Source organism: Heptranchias perlo, unplaced genomic scaffold (assembly GCF_035084215.1).
Source record: "Heptranchias perlo isolate sHepPer1 unplaced genomic scaffold, sHepPer1.hap1 HAP1_SCAFFOLD_73, whole genome shotgun sequence".
Taxonomy (NCBI): Eukaryota; Metazoa; Chordata; class Chondrichthyes; order Hexanchiformes; family Hexanchidae; genus Heptranchias; species Heptranchias perlo.
This window is the reverse complement of record NW_027139761.1, coordinates 2,163,165-2,181,792: the sequence shown is the minus strand read 5'-3', so window position 1 is coordinate 2,181,792 and position 18,628 is coordinate 2,163,165. Positions and strand designations below refer to the sequence as shown.

At 43.7% G+C, this 18,628-nt stretch overlaps 3 non-coding genes across 3 annotated transcripts; 2 read left to right on the top strand and 1 right to left on the bottom strand.

The window, feature by feature from the left end:
* Positions 1-519: 519 nt before the first annotated feature.
* On the top strand, positions 520-593 carry trnan-guu (transfer RNA asparagine (anticodon GUU)). Its single transcript has one exon. It is a non-coding gene; the product is annotated as a tRNA-Asn (tRNA).
* A 12,626-nt stretch (positions 594-13,219) lies between these two features.
* trnas-cga (transfer RNA serine (anticodon CGA)) lies at positions 13,220-13,301 on the top strand. Its single transcript has one exon. It is a non-coding gene; the product is annotated as a tRNA-Ser (tRNA).
* A 4,694-nt stretch (positions 13,302-17,995) lies between these two features.
* Positions 17,996-18,069, bottom strand: trnat-agu (transfer RNA threonine (anticodon AGU)). Its single transcript has one exon. It is a non-coding gene; the product is annotated as a tRNA-Thr (tRNA).
* Between the last annotated feature and the right edge of the window lie 559 nt (positions 18,070-18,628).

Sequence of the window (18,628 nt, the reverse complement as noted above, 5' to 3'; positions counted from 1 at the left end):
CAGGAGTTCCAAATCCACCCTCTCGCCACTCGGCAATCGCACGAACTGAGCTTTGCTCTGACCCAGTGTCAGGGCGCTGAAATCGAATGTTTGTCGGCCACATCTTTTCTTAACATCATAGTTCCTGGTTTAATGGTGAAAACTGCCGTCCGTTTCACTGTAAATACAAGAGACAACTTTGTAGACACCGTGCAGTGCCACAGACCTGCTCGTTGGACCTGCTCGTTTCATGTCCTCTCATTTTCACCACACCTGAATAATACTGGAATCGAGAATGGAGAATCACAACTCGAAAAATCAATCCTCTCGACCACGAGGGGACGGAGACTTCCGACATACAGATGTTTAATGGCAAGGTGAGTTTAATGTTCAGAAATAACACAGCACAGATTTTCACTCATGCAAACTTCACACCCTTTATTTTGGAAAAGTAAACTGATAGTGGAGAGATGGTATATTGATCGCGGCAACCTGAATTTTTAGCTCGTTGAATCAATAGTTCAAAAACAAACGTGTCGTGTCTCTGTGGCGCAATCGGTTAGCGCGTTCGGCTGTTAACTGAAAGGTTGGTGGTTCGAGCCCACCCAGGGACGGTAGGGAAACTTTTACCTTAAGATTCATGGTCTCATATTTCCTGGTTTCAAATATATGTTTTGTCTGCACAAAAATGCCCGGTTTCGATGGCCAGCTGAGCATGGCCGATCTTCCACCATTTAACCTGAGATTGCCTTCACGGAAATCAGAATTCTCCTTGACAGAAAAGGTCCAAAGATTGCAGGAGAGCCGCTTCACTCTGACATGGATGTTTCTGCAGTGAGCGACACCAGACTGTTTCCACAATAAATGTCAGTTCTTTTATTTTGGAAACGCAAAATTGTTTTCGCATTCCGAAGGGTTTCAGTTCATTTGTGAACTCCACCACTGACCCTGCTGAAGGTTGTAGGCTCAGGGAGTGGGACCTCCAGGAGTGGACTGTAAGAAAGCTGGGTTTCGGTATCCTGACAAATATATGCCGAGGAACCAGAGAAAACCTGACGAAGGAACCGTCTGGGGTTTTACCTGTTAGTTTAAGTCTCAGGGTGAATGATTCCTGACTCCCCGAACTGTCTCACATTTAACTCAGGTCAGATCAGGATGAATTCAGTTTACAGGAGGATAGTGTCAAATATCACCCACAATCGAGGGAGACAAAATCAGCCATTAGACAAGCTACGAGATCATTGGAAAAGAAGATGGTGCACAATTGTGAGAATAAAAGCAAACGCTTTTTCAGCTGCGTCAGCAGTCAGAAGACCATTAAAGATAGATTAGGTCCACTGAAAGGCAGTTCAGGACAGATTCCCAGGCTATGGCAGAGCTGTTAAATGACTATTTCTCATCAGCCTACACTCCTGTGGATGATGCTCAGATTCCAGTTGTGGGATGTGCTGTCGACAATAACATCATAAATATTAAAATGGAAAGGGATGTCATCTTGGATGAAATACGAAATCTCAAAATAGATTGTGCTCCAGGTCCAGATGATATTCACCCACGGGTGTTTAAAGAGATGAGACGGTGCTCTGTGAGCCCCATGCCTGTATCTTCAACAGCTCAGTAGAGTCAGCGATTGTCTCCTGAGATAGGAAAATAGCTTACGTAGTTCCCATTTTCATTAAATGGGACAAATCAGAGCCAGGGAATGACAGATCCATCGGTGTGATATCGATCAGAGGGAATGTGCTTGAAGGGATCCTAAGCGATGCTGTTTATGACCACGGGGAAAGAGAAGGGGCCATTAGAGATACTCAACACGGCTTCCGGGAAAGAAGGTCGTGTCTTACAAACTTGCTTCAGTTATTTGAAGAAGTTGCTGGGTTAGTGGATGAGGGAAATCCGCTTCACATTGTCTATCTCAAGGGTGTCAAACTCATTTTGGATGATGAGCCTGATCCGATATCATGGCACCTGGCCTGGGCCACATACAGCAAAAGTTATTGAACTGGAAATAGATGAAGGTGAACCATATTGTTACTTACTTACGTTTAGATTTTATTTACTGCTACTGCAGCTCCCGATAACTGGCACCTCTTGGCTTGAACCATTGCATCAATATTTGGAGAAAATGACTGGGCTGTGTGATGTCTTGGATAAAAACATGAGGCCACTTGTCATTACAGAACTTTGGAAGTGATTTCCACAGTTTCACAACTCCCTGTGTAAAGAGGTTTCTCTTGATCACTGCACTAAAGCAGAAAGTCGGGGTTAAGGGTCGCTCCTGAGACTGGTAAAAGGTGGAAAGTGGTGTTCCACAAGGATCGGTGCTGGGACTACTATTCACAATTTATATAAACGATTTGGACTCGGGAATCGGATGTACAATTTCAAAATTTACGGATGACACCAGTTTGGGGCGAGGGATAGATGATACTGATGAATATTACAAGAATATGCAAGAAGACATCAATAAACTTGCAGCATGGGGGTGTAATTGGCAAATTAATTTCAATAAAGATGAGGATGAAGTGGAGCATTTTGGTAGCAAGAACAAGGAGTCCTCATAATGCTTGGACAATAAGACTCTGTATGGGGTAGAGGAGTAGAGGGATCGAGGGACACAGATACACAAATCACTAAAATTAGTGATGCAGGTTAAAAAGGCCATAAAAAAGCAAACCAAACACTGTGGTTCATTTCTAGAGGGATAGAATTGAAAAGCTATGTTAAACTTGTATGGAACCTTGATTGGACTACACTTGGAGTACTGGTGAACATTTCTGGTCTCCATATTATAAGAAGGATATAGAGATACTGGAGAAGGTGCAAAAAGGATGTCACCATATAAGTGGTCGCTGGATTTGGTGTCTCTGTGTAACTGTCCCTGTATTTGGTGCCCCAAATGTAAGTGATCCCTGGACTTGGCGTCTCAGTGTAAGTGGTCCCTGGAACTGGTGTCTTAGTGTAAGTGGTCCCTGGATTTGGTGTCCCAGTGTAAGTGGTCCCTGGATTTGGTGCACTGTGTAAGTTGCCCTAGATTTGCTGTCACAGTGTACGTGGTCCCTTTTGTATTGAGGCCTTGCTCGTGGAATTTTTCTCCTCTTTTCACTTTTGCAAAAATTGTTGCCAGCTTATTAAAGCCATGAACTGGCTCTCGGGTAGGGCACAGAAAAAAATGAAACCTCGTCAGTTTCCCTGAGAATGACAGGTCTGAATTCGAGTTAGAGAAAATTTAGCAATTAAACCAGACTGGGTGGGTCGGGTCTGAGTTGCGACTTAGTAACGGAAAACTGGCGGCCAGTTTACTTCGCACCATGGGGAAGGGCCGAGCACTCGGGTTTCTGTATAATTTATTTATTTATTTTGTTTGTTGCCTCCCTGGCACCGACCTCGATTGGATGACAATAATTAATTTTCTGTTCACCAATTCCGGCTTTCAATGGCAGGGCATTTCCCCACAAACCCCCGCGCCTCAGTCTGTGCCTTATCAATGACTACAGGAGACACATGTAACGAGTCGCACAACACCAGGTTATAGTCCAACAGCTTTATGAGAAATCACAAACTTTCGGAGCTTTGCTCCTTCGTCAGGTGAAGTGAAGAGTTACATAAAAGCACAGCATATATAGTCAGAGAACAAAGCCAGATGATTACAGATAATCTTTCGAACTGCCCTTTATCACACCTCGGCAGAGAGATACTCACAGCAATCAAAGGAGTGTTCAAACAGGTTAGTCAGGAAACATTACATCCAAGAATACTGAGGTGGGGTCACCAGGGGTCAAATGTAGCAAATGCTGGGGTTTGTATTAAAAACAGATAACTTTTTTTTTGCTGGAAATCGCAGCAGGTCCGGCCGCATCTGTGTATGGAGATCAAGCCAACAATGACTTGAGCCTGGATGACTCTACATCAGGTGGGGTTACATGTAGCATGACATGAACCCAAGATCCCGGTTGAGGCTGTCCTCATGGGTGCGGAACTTGGCTAATAATTTCTGCTTGACGATTTTGCGTTGTCGTGTGTCTCGAAGGCCGCCTTGGAGAACGCTGACCTGAAGATCGGTGGCTGAATGTCCTTGACTGCTGAAGTGTTCACCGACTGGGAGGGAACCCTCCTGTCTGGTGATTGTTCTGCGGTGTCTTCAACATGTCATCGATGATGACGAACACCTCGCTATGGCCATCCCCACGCCTCCACTACTCGCCTTCAAACAGCCACGTAACCTCAAACAGACCATCGTTCGCAGCAAATTACCCAGCTTTCAGGAGAACAGCGTCCACGACACCACACAACCCTGCCATGCTAACCTCTGCAAGAGATGCCAGATCATCGACACAGATATCACCATCATACGAGAGGAGACCACCCACCAGGTACATGGTTCTTACTCCTGTGACTCGGCCAACGTTGTCTACCTCATACGTTGCAGGAAAGGATGCCCCGGAGCATGGTACATCGGCGAGACCATGCAGACACTGCGACAACGGATGAACGGACACTTTTCCAGGGTATTTGAAGGGGAGGATTGCAGACGGAAATTCAAACCAAAGATCACGTCAAGATCTGACAGAGTCACACGATTCAACAGGACCTGACTATTATCGGCCTTTGAATGTGAAAGGAGAAATGTTTGTCTTTTCTGTCTGCGGGAAACGCTTTCCAACATCAGTGTGACTGGAAAAGCACCGAGACACACACCCGAGTGAGAGTGTTCCAGTGCACTGACAGTGGAAAGTTATTTAACCAGTTACACAGCCTGAAAAAACGCCACACCATTCAGTACACGTGTTGTGTGTGTGGACGAGGCTTCCACTGATCGTCCAACCTGGAGAGACACAAGGACACCCGCACCATGGAGAAACCGTGGAAATGTGGGGACTGTGGGAAGGGATTCAATTATCCTCTGAGCTGGGAACTCATCGAAGCAGTCACACTGCGCAGAGGCCTTTCACCTGCTCCACACAAAACAGGAAAAGCACAGTTTCCGCTCTAGGGTGCGTTTCCTGATCTCACCCGGAGTGGTACTGAGCCCCACAGAGCAGGAAACGCCCAGGCTCATTCACAGGCCTGTGCTCAGTTTTCTATTGTCAGGCTCATGGTTTCGAGCCCAACTTCGAGTGGTTTGTGTGATAATTTTTAGGCTGATTTCACAAGCGATTCTCAGTTCCAAATTCCACCGACAGAGAGCTCAAGGAGTATTTGATATAAATTAGATTCAAGGGCAGTATCAGAAATGTCCTCCTTGATTCTGGACCTTGATCTCTCTCCAACCGCTCGCTGCTACAGATTGAACTTTATTTCAATTCACCTGCAGCTCGGGGTCAGTGCGGATCAGAGTGTTTCGGGCCCATCTCTCCCTTCAGAGCCCATCAGTGCCGGGAAAAGAATGGAGAATTTTACAAACATTCCATGTTCTGTAACTTTTCATGAAAACTAAAGTGTTTTTCACTCCGTGTCCAACACTGTGTGGTCTCCCCTAGCGTGTCCACTTTCTGTGTTTAGAAACACTTCGGTGTATTTCGTTCCGTGTCCAAAACTGTGACGTCTCCCCTGGTGTATTAGCATTTTGTGTTTATAAAGAGTGTAAATTATTGACCGGGGGTTTGTGTGTAGGGATTTTGAGGGTGAGCTCTGATTCCCGCTCCCTGATGGATTGAATGGAGAAAAGAATTAATGAGAGAGAGGCGCGATGTGGGAGACGGGATGATGGAAGAATGTGACCATGATCCTGGTTAAAAGTGGCCCAAACACACGATAATATTAATATATCACCAGCAGAACATTAACATAACCTGAGTTCCGAGATCTGGTCGGGTCCCATTCCCGCGAAGTAAGGAATGAGCAGGAGAGGCAATTCCACCCGGTTTATGTCTTTTTTTCCAAAGCAACACCACACAGTCCAACTTGGGATGGAGCCGAAATAGCTCAGTTGAGAAAACGAAAATTTGAAAGTCCCTGGTTCAATTCCGAATTTAAGCAAAATTTGGTTGTTTGGCTTTCGTTCTTTGCATCGAATCTCGCATTAATTTACAATGAAATTTTATCCGGCGATGGAGGCTTCGCGCAGGATGAGAGAGGCATCATGATTGAGAAATATTGATAGCATCTTTATTTAGCTTTATTTCTTTCTGCATTTTTCTCTATTTTTGCCTCTCTCAGTGCCGGGTGAACATTTGATTGAAACATTTGATTCCTAAACTGATGCCTTCTCCACATTTCGGGCGGCCAGACGCGCTTTGTCTGTTTGTTACTGCTTGTGACATTTAAAGGGAACAAGCCCCGAGTTAAAGGTTTATCAGCAAACCGACAGAGAGATAACACAGCGGGAATAAAACTCGTTGCCTCACATTGTTAGATACTGAGTGACACAGATTGTCATGTGTATCATTAAAACATACCCGGATACTGCGTAACACAGGATGAAACGTGTGTCAGCAAACATACCCGGATACTGAGTGACACAGGATGTAATGTGCGTTTGCAAACATACCCGGATACTGAGTGACACACATTGCAATGTGCGTCAGTAAACCGACCCGGATACTGAGTGACACAGATTGTAATGTGTGTCAGTAAACATACCCGGATTCTGAGTGACACAGATTGTAATGTGCGTCAGTAAACATAACCGGATACTGATTGACACAGAATGAAATGTGCGTCAGTAAACATACCCGGATACTGAGTGACACAGATTGTAATGTGTGTCAGTAAATATACCCGGATTCTGAGTGACACAGATTGCAATGTGCGTCAGTAAACATACCCGGATACTGAGTGACACAGGATGAAATGTGCGTCAGTAAACATACCCGGATACTGAGTGACACAGATTGTAATATGTGTCAGTAAACCGACCCGGATACTGAGTGACACAGATTGTAATGTGTGTCAGTAAACATACCCGGATTCTGAGTGACACAGATTGTAATGTGTGTCAGTAAACATACCCGGATACTCAGTGACACAGGTTGTAATGTGTGTCAGTAAATATACCCGGATTCTGAGTGACACAGATTGTAATGTGCGTCAGTAAACATACCCGGATAATGAGTGACACAGATTGTAATGTGTGTCAGTAAACATACCCGGATACTGAGTGACACAGGATGTAAAGTGTATCAGTAAACATATCCTGATACTGAGTGACACAGGTTGTAATGTGCGTCAGTAAACGTACCCGGATACTGACTGACACAGGTTGTAATGTGTGTCAGTCAACATACCCGATACTGAGTGACACAGATTGTAATGTGTGTCAGTAAACATACCGGGATACTGAGTGACACAGATTGTAATGTATGTCAGTAAACATACCCGGATACTGAGTGACACCAATTGCAATGTGCGTCAGTAAACTTACCCGGATACTGAGTGACACAGATTGTAATGTACGTCAGTAAACATACCCGGATACTGAGTGACACAGGTTGTAATGTTTGTCAGTTAGCATACCCGGAAAAATGGTTCCGGAAATGGAAAGAAATATAAAGATAGGAAACGAGAGAAAAGAGACAGATAGAAAGAGATGGAGACACAGAAAGTGAGTGAGAAAAGAAGGATAAATGAAGAATTAAAAGAAAGATGCGTTTCTCCGCCCCAATGGCAAAGATAAATCAAACATTGTAATGAATGTTATTCCAAACACTTTTTGCGTGAATTTGCTTGTTGGTAAAACCTGGATTTTCAAAATTACTTAAATAATGCAACATGTAATTGATGGCCCGTACGGGGATCGAACCCGCTATCTTGGCGTTATTAGCACCACGCTCTGACCAACCATTCGTTATTTTCACGGCAATTGACTTGGGGCACGCGTTGGGTGGTCTGTGTTTTATTTCTCACACTGCGTATTACGGTTATTGCACGAACATTGAACAAACCACATCCCTTAAACATTGAACAAACCACATCCCTTAAACATCCAGATGGAGTTTAATTTAGATAAATGTGAGGTGATGCATTTTGGGAGATCGAATCGGGCCAGGACCTACTCCGTTAATGGTAGGGCGTTGGGGAGAGTTATAGAAAAAAGAGATCTAGGAGTACAGGTTCACAGCTCCTTGAAAGTGGAGTCACAGGTGGATAGGGTGGTGAAGAAGGCATTCGGCATGCTTGGTTTCATTGGTCAGAACATTGAATGCACGAGTTGGGATGTATTGTTGAAGTTTTACAGGGCATTGGTGAGGCCACACTTGGAATACTGTGTACAGTTCTGGTCACCCTATTATAGAAAGGATATTATTAAACTAGAAAGAGTGCAGAACAGATTTACTAGGATGCTACCGGGACTTGATGGTTTGACTTATAGGGAGAGGTTCGACAGACTGGGACTTTTTTCCCTGGAGAGTAGAAGGTTAAGGGGTGATCTTATAGAAGTCTATAAAATAATGAGGGGCATAGATAAGGTAGATCGTCAAAATATTTTCCCAAAGGTAGGGGAGTCTATAACGAGGGGGCATAGATTTAAGGTGAGAGGGGAGAGATACAAAAGGGTCCAGAGGGGCAATTTTTTCACTCAAAGGGTGGTGAATGTCTGGAACGAGCTGCCAGAGGCGGTAGTAGAGGCGGGTCCAATTTTGTCTTTTAAAAAGCAGTTGGACAGTTACATGGGTAAGATGGGTATAGAGGGATATGGGCCAAGTGCAGGAAATTGGGACTAGCTTAGTGGTATACACTGGGCGACATGGACATGTTGGGCCAAAGGGCCTGTTTCCATGTTGTAACTTCTATGATTCTATGATTCTATGATTGTTACTTGTTTCTGTATAAAACTGGCAAGGGAGCAAATCGAAATTACGGATAAGGAGCACTTTAATGCGACAAATTTAATTCTGGTAATAATTATGTTCTGAACATTGAAGAGCCCATGCCTGAAACACTGCTCCGTTGTAAAACCAGTGGGCAGGACCCTGAGGTACTGCCAAAATCGTGTGCTGAGGTTTCCGTAGTGTAATGCTTATCGTGTTCGACTTTTCCGCGAAAAAGCTCCAATTCAGTTCCCGCATAAAAACATAGTTTTGAGGAACTTGCTTCGGATAAACCCCCAAGCGTCAACTTGTGCTTAGAGAAGGGACAATTATTGTTCCTTCCTGTTAACTTTAACAACGGCTGTAACAAATTCCAGGTGTCATAAACTATCAACATTTGAAACCAGACTCTTAAAATGCAATCTGGAAAGTGAGAATCGGTGAAAGTTCATCACATACAAAGCACAAAAACTTATTTAAAGTTTCATTGTTCGTGTTCGTATTTCCGTGAATATGCAGCATAAAGTTATCGGTTACAACAATTATTCATCTTTCACAGACTTTTATTAGTTTCATTAATTAATTTAATGACGTTCATTGCTCATTGCACCAACAAGCTTTAGCTCGGTGAAAAATTAATTTTGTTAACCATGCGATGTGATGTTTTTCTCTGGCACAATCATTTGGCGCTTTCGGCTCTTAACCCAAAATTTGGTGGTTCGATGACCCCCAAGGAACCACACAATATCCCCGATTTCAATGCGTGTTTTCACTGTAAGGAAATGCACCACAAATGAATTTGATGAAAAGTGACTAATATTGTTGACTTGAAATAGTTTGTGTGCAACTTGACAATGCACCACATCAGAATCCAAATGAAGGTTCGGGGCTAAAAAAAGCAGATATATGCACGGCGACAGAGGACAAGGTTGAAGTATTAAATGAGTATTTTGCAACTGTCTTCACCAAGGAAGAAGAAGCTGCCAGAGTCAGTAAAAGAGGAGGTCGTGGAGATACTGGATGGGATAAAAAATGATAAAGAGGAGATACGAGAAAGACTGGCTGTACTTAAAGTGGGTAAGTCACACGGTCCGGATGGGATGCATCCTTGGTTTCTGAGGGAAGTAAGGGTGAAAATTTCAGATTTGCTGGCCATAATCTCCAATCGTCCGTAGATATGGGGGTGGCGCCAGACGACTGGAAAATCTCAAATGTTACTCCCTTTTTAAAAACGTGTGCAAGGATAAACCCAGCAACTACAGGCCAGTCAGTTAAACCTCGGTGGTAGAGAAGCTTTAGGAAACGATAAATACGGGATAAAAATAACAGCCAGTTCGACAAGTGTAGATTAATAAAGGAAAGCCAGCACGAATTTGTTAAAGGCAAATCGTGTTTAACTAACTTGATTGAGTTTTTCGATGATGTAAAGTGCCACGTAGTAGGCCTGTCAGCAAAATTGAAGCCCATGGAATAAAAGCATGGAAACTAAATTGGATAAATGACAGGAAACAGACAGTCGTGGTGAACGTATTTTTTTTCGGACTGGAGGAAGGTAGACAGTGTTGTTGTCCATGTGTCGGGACTGGGACAATTGCTTTTTGATATATATTAATAACTTGGACTTCTCCGTACAGGAACAATTTCAAAATTCGCGGATAACACAACACAATGCAAGTGTAGTAAACAGTGAAGAGGATAATAATAGTCTTCAATAGTACACAGACGGGCTGGTGGAATGGGCGGACACATGGCAGATAAAATTTAATGCAGAGAAGTGCGAAGTGATATATTTTGGCAGGAAGAATGAGGAGAGGCAATATAAACTAAATGATACAATTCTAAATGAGGTGCAGGAATAGAGAGTCCTGGGGGCATATGTACACACATCTTTGAAGGTGGCAGGACAGGCTGAGAAAGTGGTCCTGGGCTTTATAAATAGAGGCATAGAGTACAAAATCAAGAAAGTTATGTTGAACTTTTATAAAACACTGGTTCGGCTACAACCAGAGTATTGTGTCCAATTGTGGGCCCCGCATTTTAGGAAGGATTTGAAGGCCGGAGAGAGCGTGCAGAAAAGAATTACGAGAATGGTTCCAGGGATGAGGGACTTCAGTTATGTGGACAGACTGGAGAAGTTGGGATTGTTCTTAGAGCAGAGTCGGTTGAGAGATTTGATAGGAGTGATCAAAATCATGAAGGATTTGGAAAAAGTAAATAAAGAGAAGCTGTTCCCATTGGCAGAAAGGTCGAGAACCAGACGACACAGATTTAAGGTGATTGGCAAAAGAAACCAAAGGCGAAATGAGTAAAACTTTTTTATGCAGAGACTTGTTATGATCTAGAATGTGCTGCCTGAAACGGTGGAAGCAGATTCAATCGTGGCTTTCAAAAAGGAATTGGATAACTACTTGAAGGGAAAAAATTGCAGGGCCACGTGGAAAGAGCGGGGGAATGAGACCAACTGGATTGCTCTTACAAAGAGATGGCACAGTCTGGATGGGCCGAATTGACTTCATTCTGTGCTGTAACCATTCTATGATTCGATGATCGGATGGACAGAGCGGTCTAAAAGGAAAGGCGATCGGTTGTGGGTATCAGGGAAAATTTCGACTGGTTGCACGACTGTGTTACTGACGGCTCGTTGGTCTCGGATTATGGTTTTCACTTTGGGCGTTTCACTAATTGATATGTGAGAGGTCCGGGGTTCAAATTCCCGGACGAGCCCTCCTGTTTCACTATTTTCAGTGGAAATTCATTCATTTGTTTTCCACGTCTTTTCAGCGTTGCAGAATACAGGATTGACTGAATTCTAGAGCATGTTTGACGTTTAGTGGCTCGAATGCAGAGGGTTTGTTGACGCAACACCACATAGGGAAAGGAAAATGTCTCAACGTGGTGTGCAGATTGAAGCTGAATGTGAATGTATCCCTTTTCAGGCGATCTCATAGGTGCAGAAAGTAAATGCTCCTTAATCGGCCGGGAATCAATCCCCGTCTCCTCGGGTGGCAGGTGAGAATTTTACCAGTGAAACAGCAACGTCTGGACGGTAGCGGCTCGCAGCTGCGGTGGTCGAGTGGTTAAGACGTTAGATCTGAAACCCAATGGGGTATTCCGGCAGAAGTTGGAATCGTGCTATCAGCGCAATTGTGTAAAGTTTTGTTCAATGCTCAAATAAATATGAACTGGAGATAACGGGTTGCAATTCCTTCCCTCAGAGAGATACTCCACCGCGGCAGATCCTTTTAATTGGGAGCCCAGTGGTCACTTGCAAAATATCAAGATACGTGAAGGGAACTTCACAAAATTCCACAACTGTCCAAAACTGGGCACCGCACTTTATAAAGGATGTGAAGGCGTCAGAGAGGGTGCAGAAACATTTACTGGAATGATTCCAGGGATGAGGTCTTCAGTTACGTGGGTAGACTGGAGAAGCTGGAGTTGTTCCCTTCGAGCAGAGAAGGTTGAGTGGAGATTTGATGGAAGTGTTCAAAATCATGACGGGTTTAGATAAAGTAAATAAAGAGAAACTGCTCCCGTTGGCGGAAGGGTCGAGAACCAGAGGACGCAGATTTACGGTGGTTGACAAAAGAACCAAAGGCGATATGAGGAAAAACTTTTTAAACCAGCGAGTGGATATAATCTGGAATGCATCGGCTGAAAGGGTGGTGGAAGCAGGTTTAATCGTGGTTTCTAAAAGGAATTGGATAAGTATTTGAAGGGAAAATATTTGCAGGTATACGGGGAAAGAACGGGGGAATTGGACGATGGGCCGAATGGCCTCCTTCTGTGCAGTGACGCTTCTATGATTCTATATCTCCCAATCTCCATCTTTAATGCTGCGAACTTGATGTTAGGTTTTTTCTGAACTTCTATCTCTCTATCTCTCTCTGTCTCTGTCTCTCTGTGTTTTCCCCTGATGGACTTCTCAGGCTTCCTTGAACGGCCAAAGCTCATCGAACCTGCGACACCAGCAGAGAAGGGTAAAGATAGAAAGACTGAGACGGTAGGAAAAGTAAAAATCCAACCCAGATGAAGAATTCGCAGCTAATGTCTGCACATTAATGTCTCTTCGTCCTCACAGTGAAAACATCAGTAATTTTATTCCACTATAAAAAGAAAGAAAGTCTTGTATTTATAAAGCGCTTTTCACGACCTCAAGACGTCCCAAAGCGCTTTACAACCAATGAAGTATTTTTGAAGTGTGGTCACTGTTATACTTGTGGGAGAGTGGATAATCTGCGGATGCCGAGGGAGAGAACAATGTAACTTAAGAGCAATTAATTCTGAAAAGTCTCACTTGGCATTACAAGTCGCACATTGAAAACGAATGTGGTAAAGAGAGGCTAATATTGTTGATATGAAATAGTTAGTGTACAACTTTACATTGCTGCACATCGGAATAGAAAAAGTGATTGGATGGATAGTCGGATGGCCGATCGGCGAAGGGTGGCACCGAATTCTGCACTGGTTGCAATCTTTTGGTAGCAGTAGCTGCGATGGCCGAGTGGTAAAGGCGTTGGACTCGAAATCCAATGGGGTTCTCCTGCGCAGGTTCGAATCCTGCTCGCAGCGCTATTTCTTAAAGATTTGTTTAATGTTCAAATAAATATGAACTGGAGTGAACGGACCGTGTTCCCTCCCTCAGAGAGATGCTCCAGCGCGGCAAACGTTTTTAATTCGGAGCCAATGGTCACTTGCAAAGTTGCACGGCACGTGAAAGAATCGCTCCCAAGCTCCATCTTAAATTCTGTTCTTTCGCAGAGCTTGATAATTATACTATTTATTTCGAAACTTTAATCTCTCCCTGTCTCTGCCTCTGTCTCTTGACTCTCTGAGTTTTCCCCTGATGGACTTCTCAGGTTTTCTTGAACGGCCAAGGATGATCGAACCTGCAACACCAGAAGAGAAGGGTAAAGATGGAAAGACTGAGACGGAGGGAGAAGCAAAGGTGCAACCCAGTTGATGAATTCGTAGCGATTGTCCACACATTTATGTCTCTTCGACCTCACAGTGAAAAAATCAGCAATTTGAGTACAGTGCACTTACAGCAGAGTGTTTAAATGCGGATGTCGAGACAGACACCAATCGATCCGTTGCCATGGTGATGACCGAATCTAAACACTGGACCACAAGGAAACGCTGAAAATCCTTTGCTGCGAACAGGCAGACCAACGCGGCCTTTCCTACTTGCCTCTTTGTAATTCAGGTCATTTTCGTGCCAGACAAGCTGTTCCCACAAAATTGCATCTTCTGTTCAAACTACTATTGCGACAGATGGTGATGTTCAGGCAATGACAGCACCAAGTGCAACTAGGCAAGTACATGAAATGGAAAGTGAGGTAAAATATTACCACAAGCTGCTGATGGACATGTTTCCATTTCCAAAATTCACGATACGAATGCAGCTCCTGGCAAAACTGCAAGGCCACGCAGGTCCATCATGAATCATTTGAAGCAACTGGCAGTTTAAAGTGGCATCTCCTCCTGCTTCTGTCGGGGGTGAAGGAGAGACACCGTCGTTATAAACGTACAGTTTGATTTTGTACAGAACTGGACAGAGAAGGAGCACATATACTGGGGCTGTGAGATATTCTATATTATTCATATTTAACCACAAGAATATCCGCAGTCAGAAGCTGAAAAGAAGGGAGAGATAAGAGGCCTGAGAATAAACACAGAGCTGAATGAATCACTAAAAAGTGAAAGAAAAGTAAATCTTACCAGTTCCGCTGTGTTCCGTGCGCAATCATGGGAGCTCCCCGATGGACTGATGGTGAGAATTCAATGCTCCCACCAACGCATGAGTTCGATTCCAAGTCAGGGAATTAACTTAAGCAAGAGTTATGAAATTATTAAATTAATTACATGAAACTAATTAAACCCTATTGGTAGATGAATGACTGTTTTATTCACCATTAATCAAACGATAACTTTCTATTTCAGACTGAAGAAGATGTTGACGTGGTTACCGAGAGACAGTCAAAACTTTAATAAGATTTTTATGCTTTGCAGGTGATCAAATTTCATCATTTTACAGATTGTATCTTAAGGGTATGATTAAAAGCTCAGCGCAGCTGTTGTTAAATTTAAAATGAATAGGCAATTGTCGCCGTTTATCACAGGAACGCCCGAACCGGTTCTACGATCAAGGTGAAAGCAACACAACGAGGATCATCTGATACAAGACGAAAGGCCTCGGGCGATGACAAAAATCCCCACCGCTTTGCTTTTCCAACATAAAGGGTGTGACATTTATTCTCTGAACATAGAAACAGTCTGGTCTTGCTCACTGCAGAAATCTCCATGTCACAGCGAACCAGCTCTCCTGCAGCTGGTGCGGCCTCCCTTCTGGCCTTTCGGGGGCTTGTCTGCCAAGGAGAATTGTGATGTTCTTGCTTCCAAAACATACGTTGAAACCCTGGAACTTTGAGGCGAAGAATCCTGAGGAAAAATCAAATAAGAGCTCGAACCTAAACATCAAACTTTCGTGGTAACCGATAGCACCAACTAGACAGGCGAAGAGGTCACCTGATAAACCAATAATTAATTGGGCTAAACTTTGAGTTTGCAGCGACCAATATAACAACTGTCTACAGTCAGTCCAAAATGAATGGTTGAAGCTTGTAGGAGTGAAAATCCAACAAGCCGGTCTTCACTCTTAAAGCAGCAACTATGAAGAAAAACATGCCGGAGAAATACTCGATTTCAGCGCGGTGACACTGGGCCAGAGTAAAGCTCAGTTAATATGATTGGCGAGTGGCTGGAGGGTGGATTTGGAACTCCTGATCGACCGCACTGTGCATTTTCCAGATCTGCTTGGAGCACCAATCACTTCAATTCATCACTTACAGGGACAATTCGATTCTCGGTTTCTTTTGGCTGACGCTTGGTGAAATTTTACAAATTGGAAGCGATCAGTGTCAAAGCTAACCGCGTCACCGACATGCTCGCAGATACAAAGCGGACACACTCTGCTTCAGCTAGATGAAAGCCGAGAGCGATTTCACCTTCAAATATAATGGCGAACAAAACTTATTCAAAGAAAGTGCAGGTCGTTGAGTTGCCTTTAAAGTCCTGATTGTTTGCATTGAACTTCTTCCCAATGCGTTTGAGAGCCACGTGGGGCGATTCGGGGACTTAATTTCCTTTTATGCAAAAGTTTCAAATGCCGTTCAAGTCAAAAGTCCTGGGACCACTGTTGTTCACAATTTATCGGTGCTGGGACCACTGTTGTTCACTATTTATCGGTGCTGGGACCACTGTTGTTAACAATTTATCGGTGCTGGGACCACTGTTGTTCACAATTTATCGGTGCTGGGACCACTGTTGTTCACAATTTATCAGTGCTGGGACCACTGTTGTTCAGAATTTATCGGTGCTGTGACCACTGTTGATCACAATTTATCGGTGCTGGGACCACTGTTGTTCACAATTTATCGGTGCTGGGACCACTGTTGTTCACAATTTATCGGTGCTGGGACCATTTGTTCACAATTCATTGGTGCTGGGACCACTGTTGTTCACAATTTATCGGTGCTGGGGCCACTGTTGTTCACAATTTATCGGTGATGGGATCACTGTTGTTCTCAATTTATCGGTGCTGGGGCCACGGTTGTTCACAATTTATCGGTGCTGGGACCACTGTTGTTCACAATTTATCGGTGCTGGGGCCACTGTTGTTCACAATTTATCGGTGATGGGATCACTGTTGTTCACAATTTATCGGTGCTGGGACCACTGTTGTTCACAATTTATCGGTGCCGGGACCACTGTTGTTCACAATTTATCGGTGCTGGGACCATCGTTGTTCTCAATTTATCGATGCTGGGACCACTGTTGTTCAAAATTTATCGGTGATGGGATCACTGTTGTTCAAAATTGAAAGATGCTGGGATCATTGTTGTTCTCAATTTATCGGTGCTGGGACCACTGTTGTTCACAATTTATCGGTGATGGGACCCCTGTTGTTGACAATTTACATTAATGATTTGGTCACAGGAATCGGAAATACAAATTCGAAATTGACAGACAGCACATAATTGGGAGCTGTCGTTAATACAAAGGAAAAATGCGAAAAATACAGGAAGACATCAGTAAACTTGCAAAATTGGTGTGTAAATGGCAAATTAGTTTCAATATTTATTTTGTATTCCCTTGCCTTGTTTGCCCTCCCTAAATACATTACCTCATTCCCCAGATTGAATTGCATTTGCCACTATTCTATCCACCTGTCCAGTCCACTGATATCTTGCTGCAGTCTACAGCTTCCCTCCTCACCATCAACCACACGACCAATTTTTGTATCTTCTGCAAACTTGTTAATAATACCCCGGACATTTAAATCCAAATCAATTATCTGTAGTACGAAAAGCAGCGACCTAGTACGGATCCCTGCGGAACCCCACTCGAGACAGCCTTGCAGTCACAAAAACACCCGTCGACCATGACCCTTTGCTTCCTGCCACTCGGTCAATTTTGGATCAACTTGTCAATTTCCCTTGGATCCAATGGGCTTTTACATTTTTGATCAATCTGCCATGTAGGAATTTGTCAAAAGCCTCGCGAAAATCTATGTCGACGACAAAAAACGCACGACCCTTATCCACCTTCCTTGATACCTCCTCAAAAAATTCAATTCAAACGACCTTCCCTGAACAAATCCATGCTGACTGTCCTTCATTAATCCGTGCCTTTCTAAATGAAGATTAATACTTTCCCCCAGAATTGTGCTCAATATCGAGGTGAGGCTGACTGGCCTGCAATAATTCGATCTGTCCCTTTCTCCCTTTTTAAACAACGGTACAACTTCAGCAGTCCTCCAATCCTCCGGCATCGCACCTGTAACCAGGGAGGATTGGAAAATGATGGTCAGAGCCTCCGCTATTTCCTTCCTTGCTTCTGTTAACAGCCTGTGATATATTTCATCCGGGCCTGGCGATTCAGGTGGAGTGATTTGGGGACTTCCTTTCCCTCTTTGCAAAAGTTTCCAACGCAGGTCAAGATCACAAGTCCAGGTCCAAATTAGGACTACTTCCGGGTTTGAACCTCAAATCGTGAATGATACCACGACCCCAACGAGCCCAGAAACAAGAACGTGTCCTTAAATTAACGTGTTTCAAACACATTCCATGAGAGGTCTGTCTGGACAATGAAAGGGCGATTTTGAACAGTCTTTCTGGTGTCCGTTTCCTCCTGAACAAACACCAATACCACAGTGTTATTTTGTCGCTTAATTGCACAAATAAGGTAAAATAACAAGCTACACAAGGCACTGCTGGGAGTTGAACCCAGGATCTCCTATTTACTAGACAGATGCTTTAACTAGCTAAGCCACAGCGCCAAGTGATAATCTTACGGGTCCACCTCCTCACATTAATATCTATCAGCGACACTTCACGTTTGGGGGTTCAGGCCGTTTGATCTTTGTCTGTTTCGCTTGTCCGTTCACCTGTGCATTTCGATGTTGCCTGCATTTCTCGCTTTGTTTATCTTTGTGTATCCATCAGTGCGGTGATACACGGATGATTATGTGTGATTGTATTTGTTACATTAAATAAATTAGTGCTTCAGACAATTCTCGCTCTGACATTGGAGAACTATTGAGCCGAACTTTACAGCGAAGTGTTGTTTATTGTGGTGCTGAAACTAAAAAATCGTAAGAGGAGCAAAAAGGGAAAAGGAGAAAAACGTGTGAGGGAAAATGAGGACAACTCTCAAGGTTTTTACAAGTATATTAAGAGAGAGAAGGGAGGCTTAGAGTAGTGTGGGCCCCTTAAAGACAGATGGAGGTGAAATTGTAACTGAAAATCAGGAAATGTTAGAGTTGCTAAATTTTTACTTTGCATCGGTCGTCACAGAAAAGGATGAGGCTAACATACCAGAGACACGAGGAAAACTGT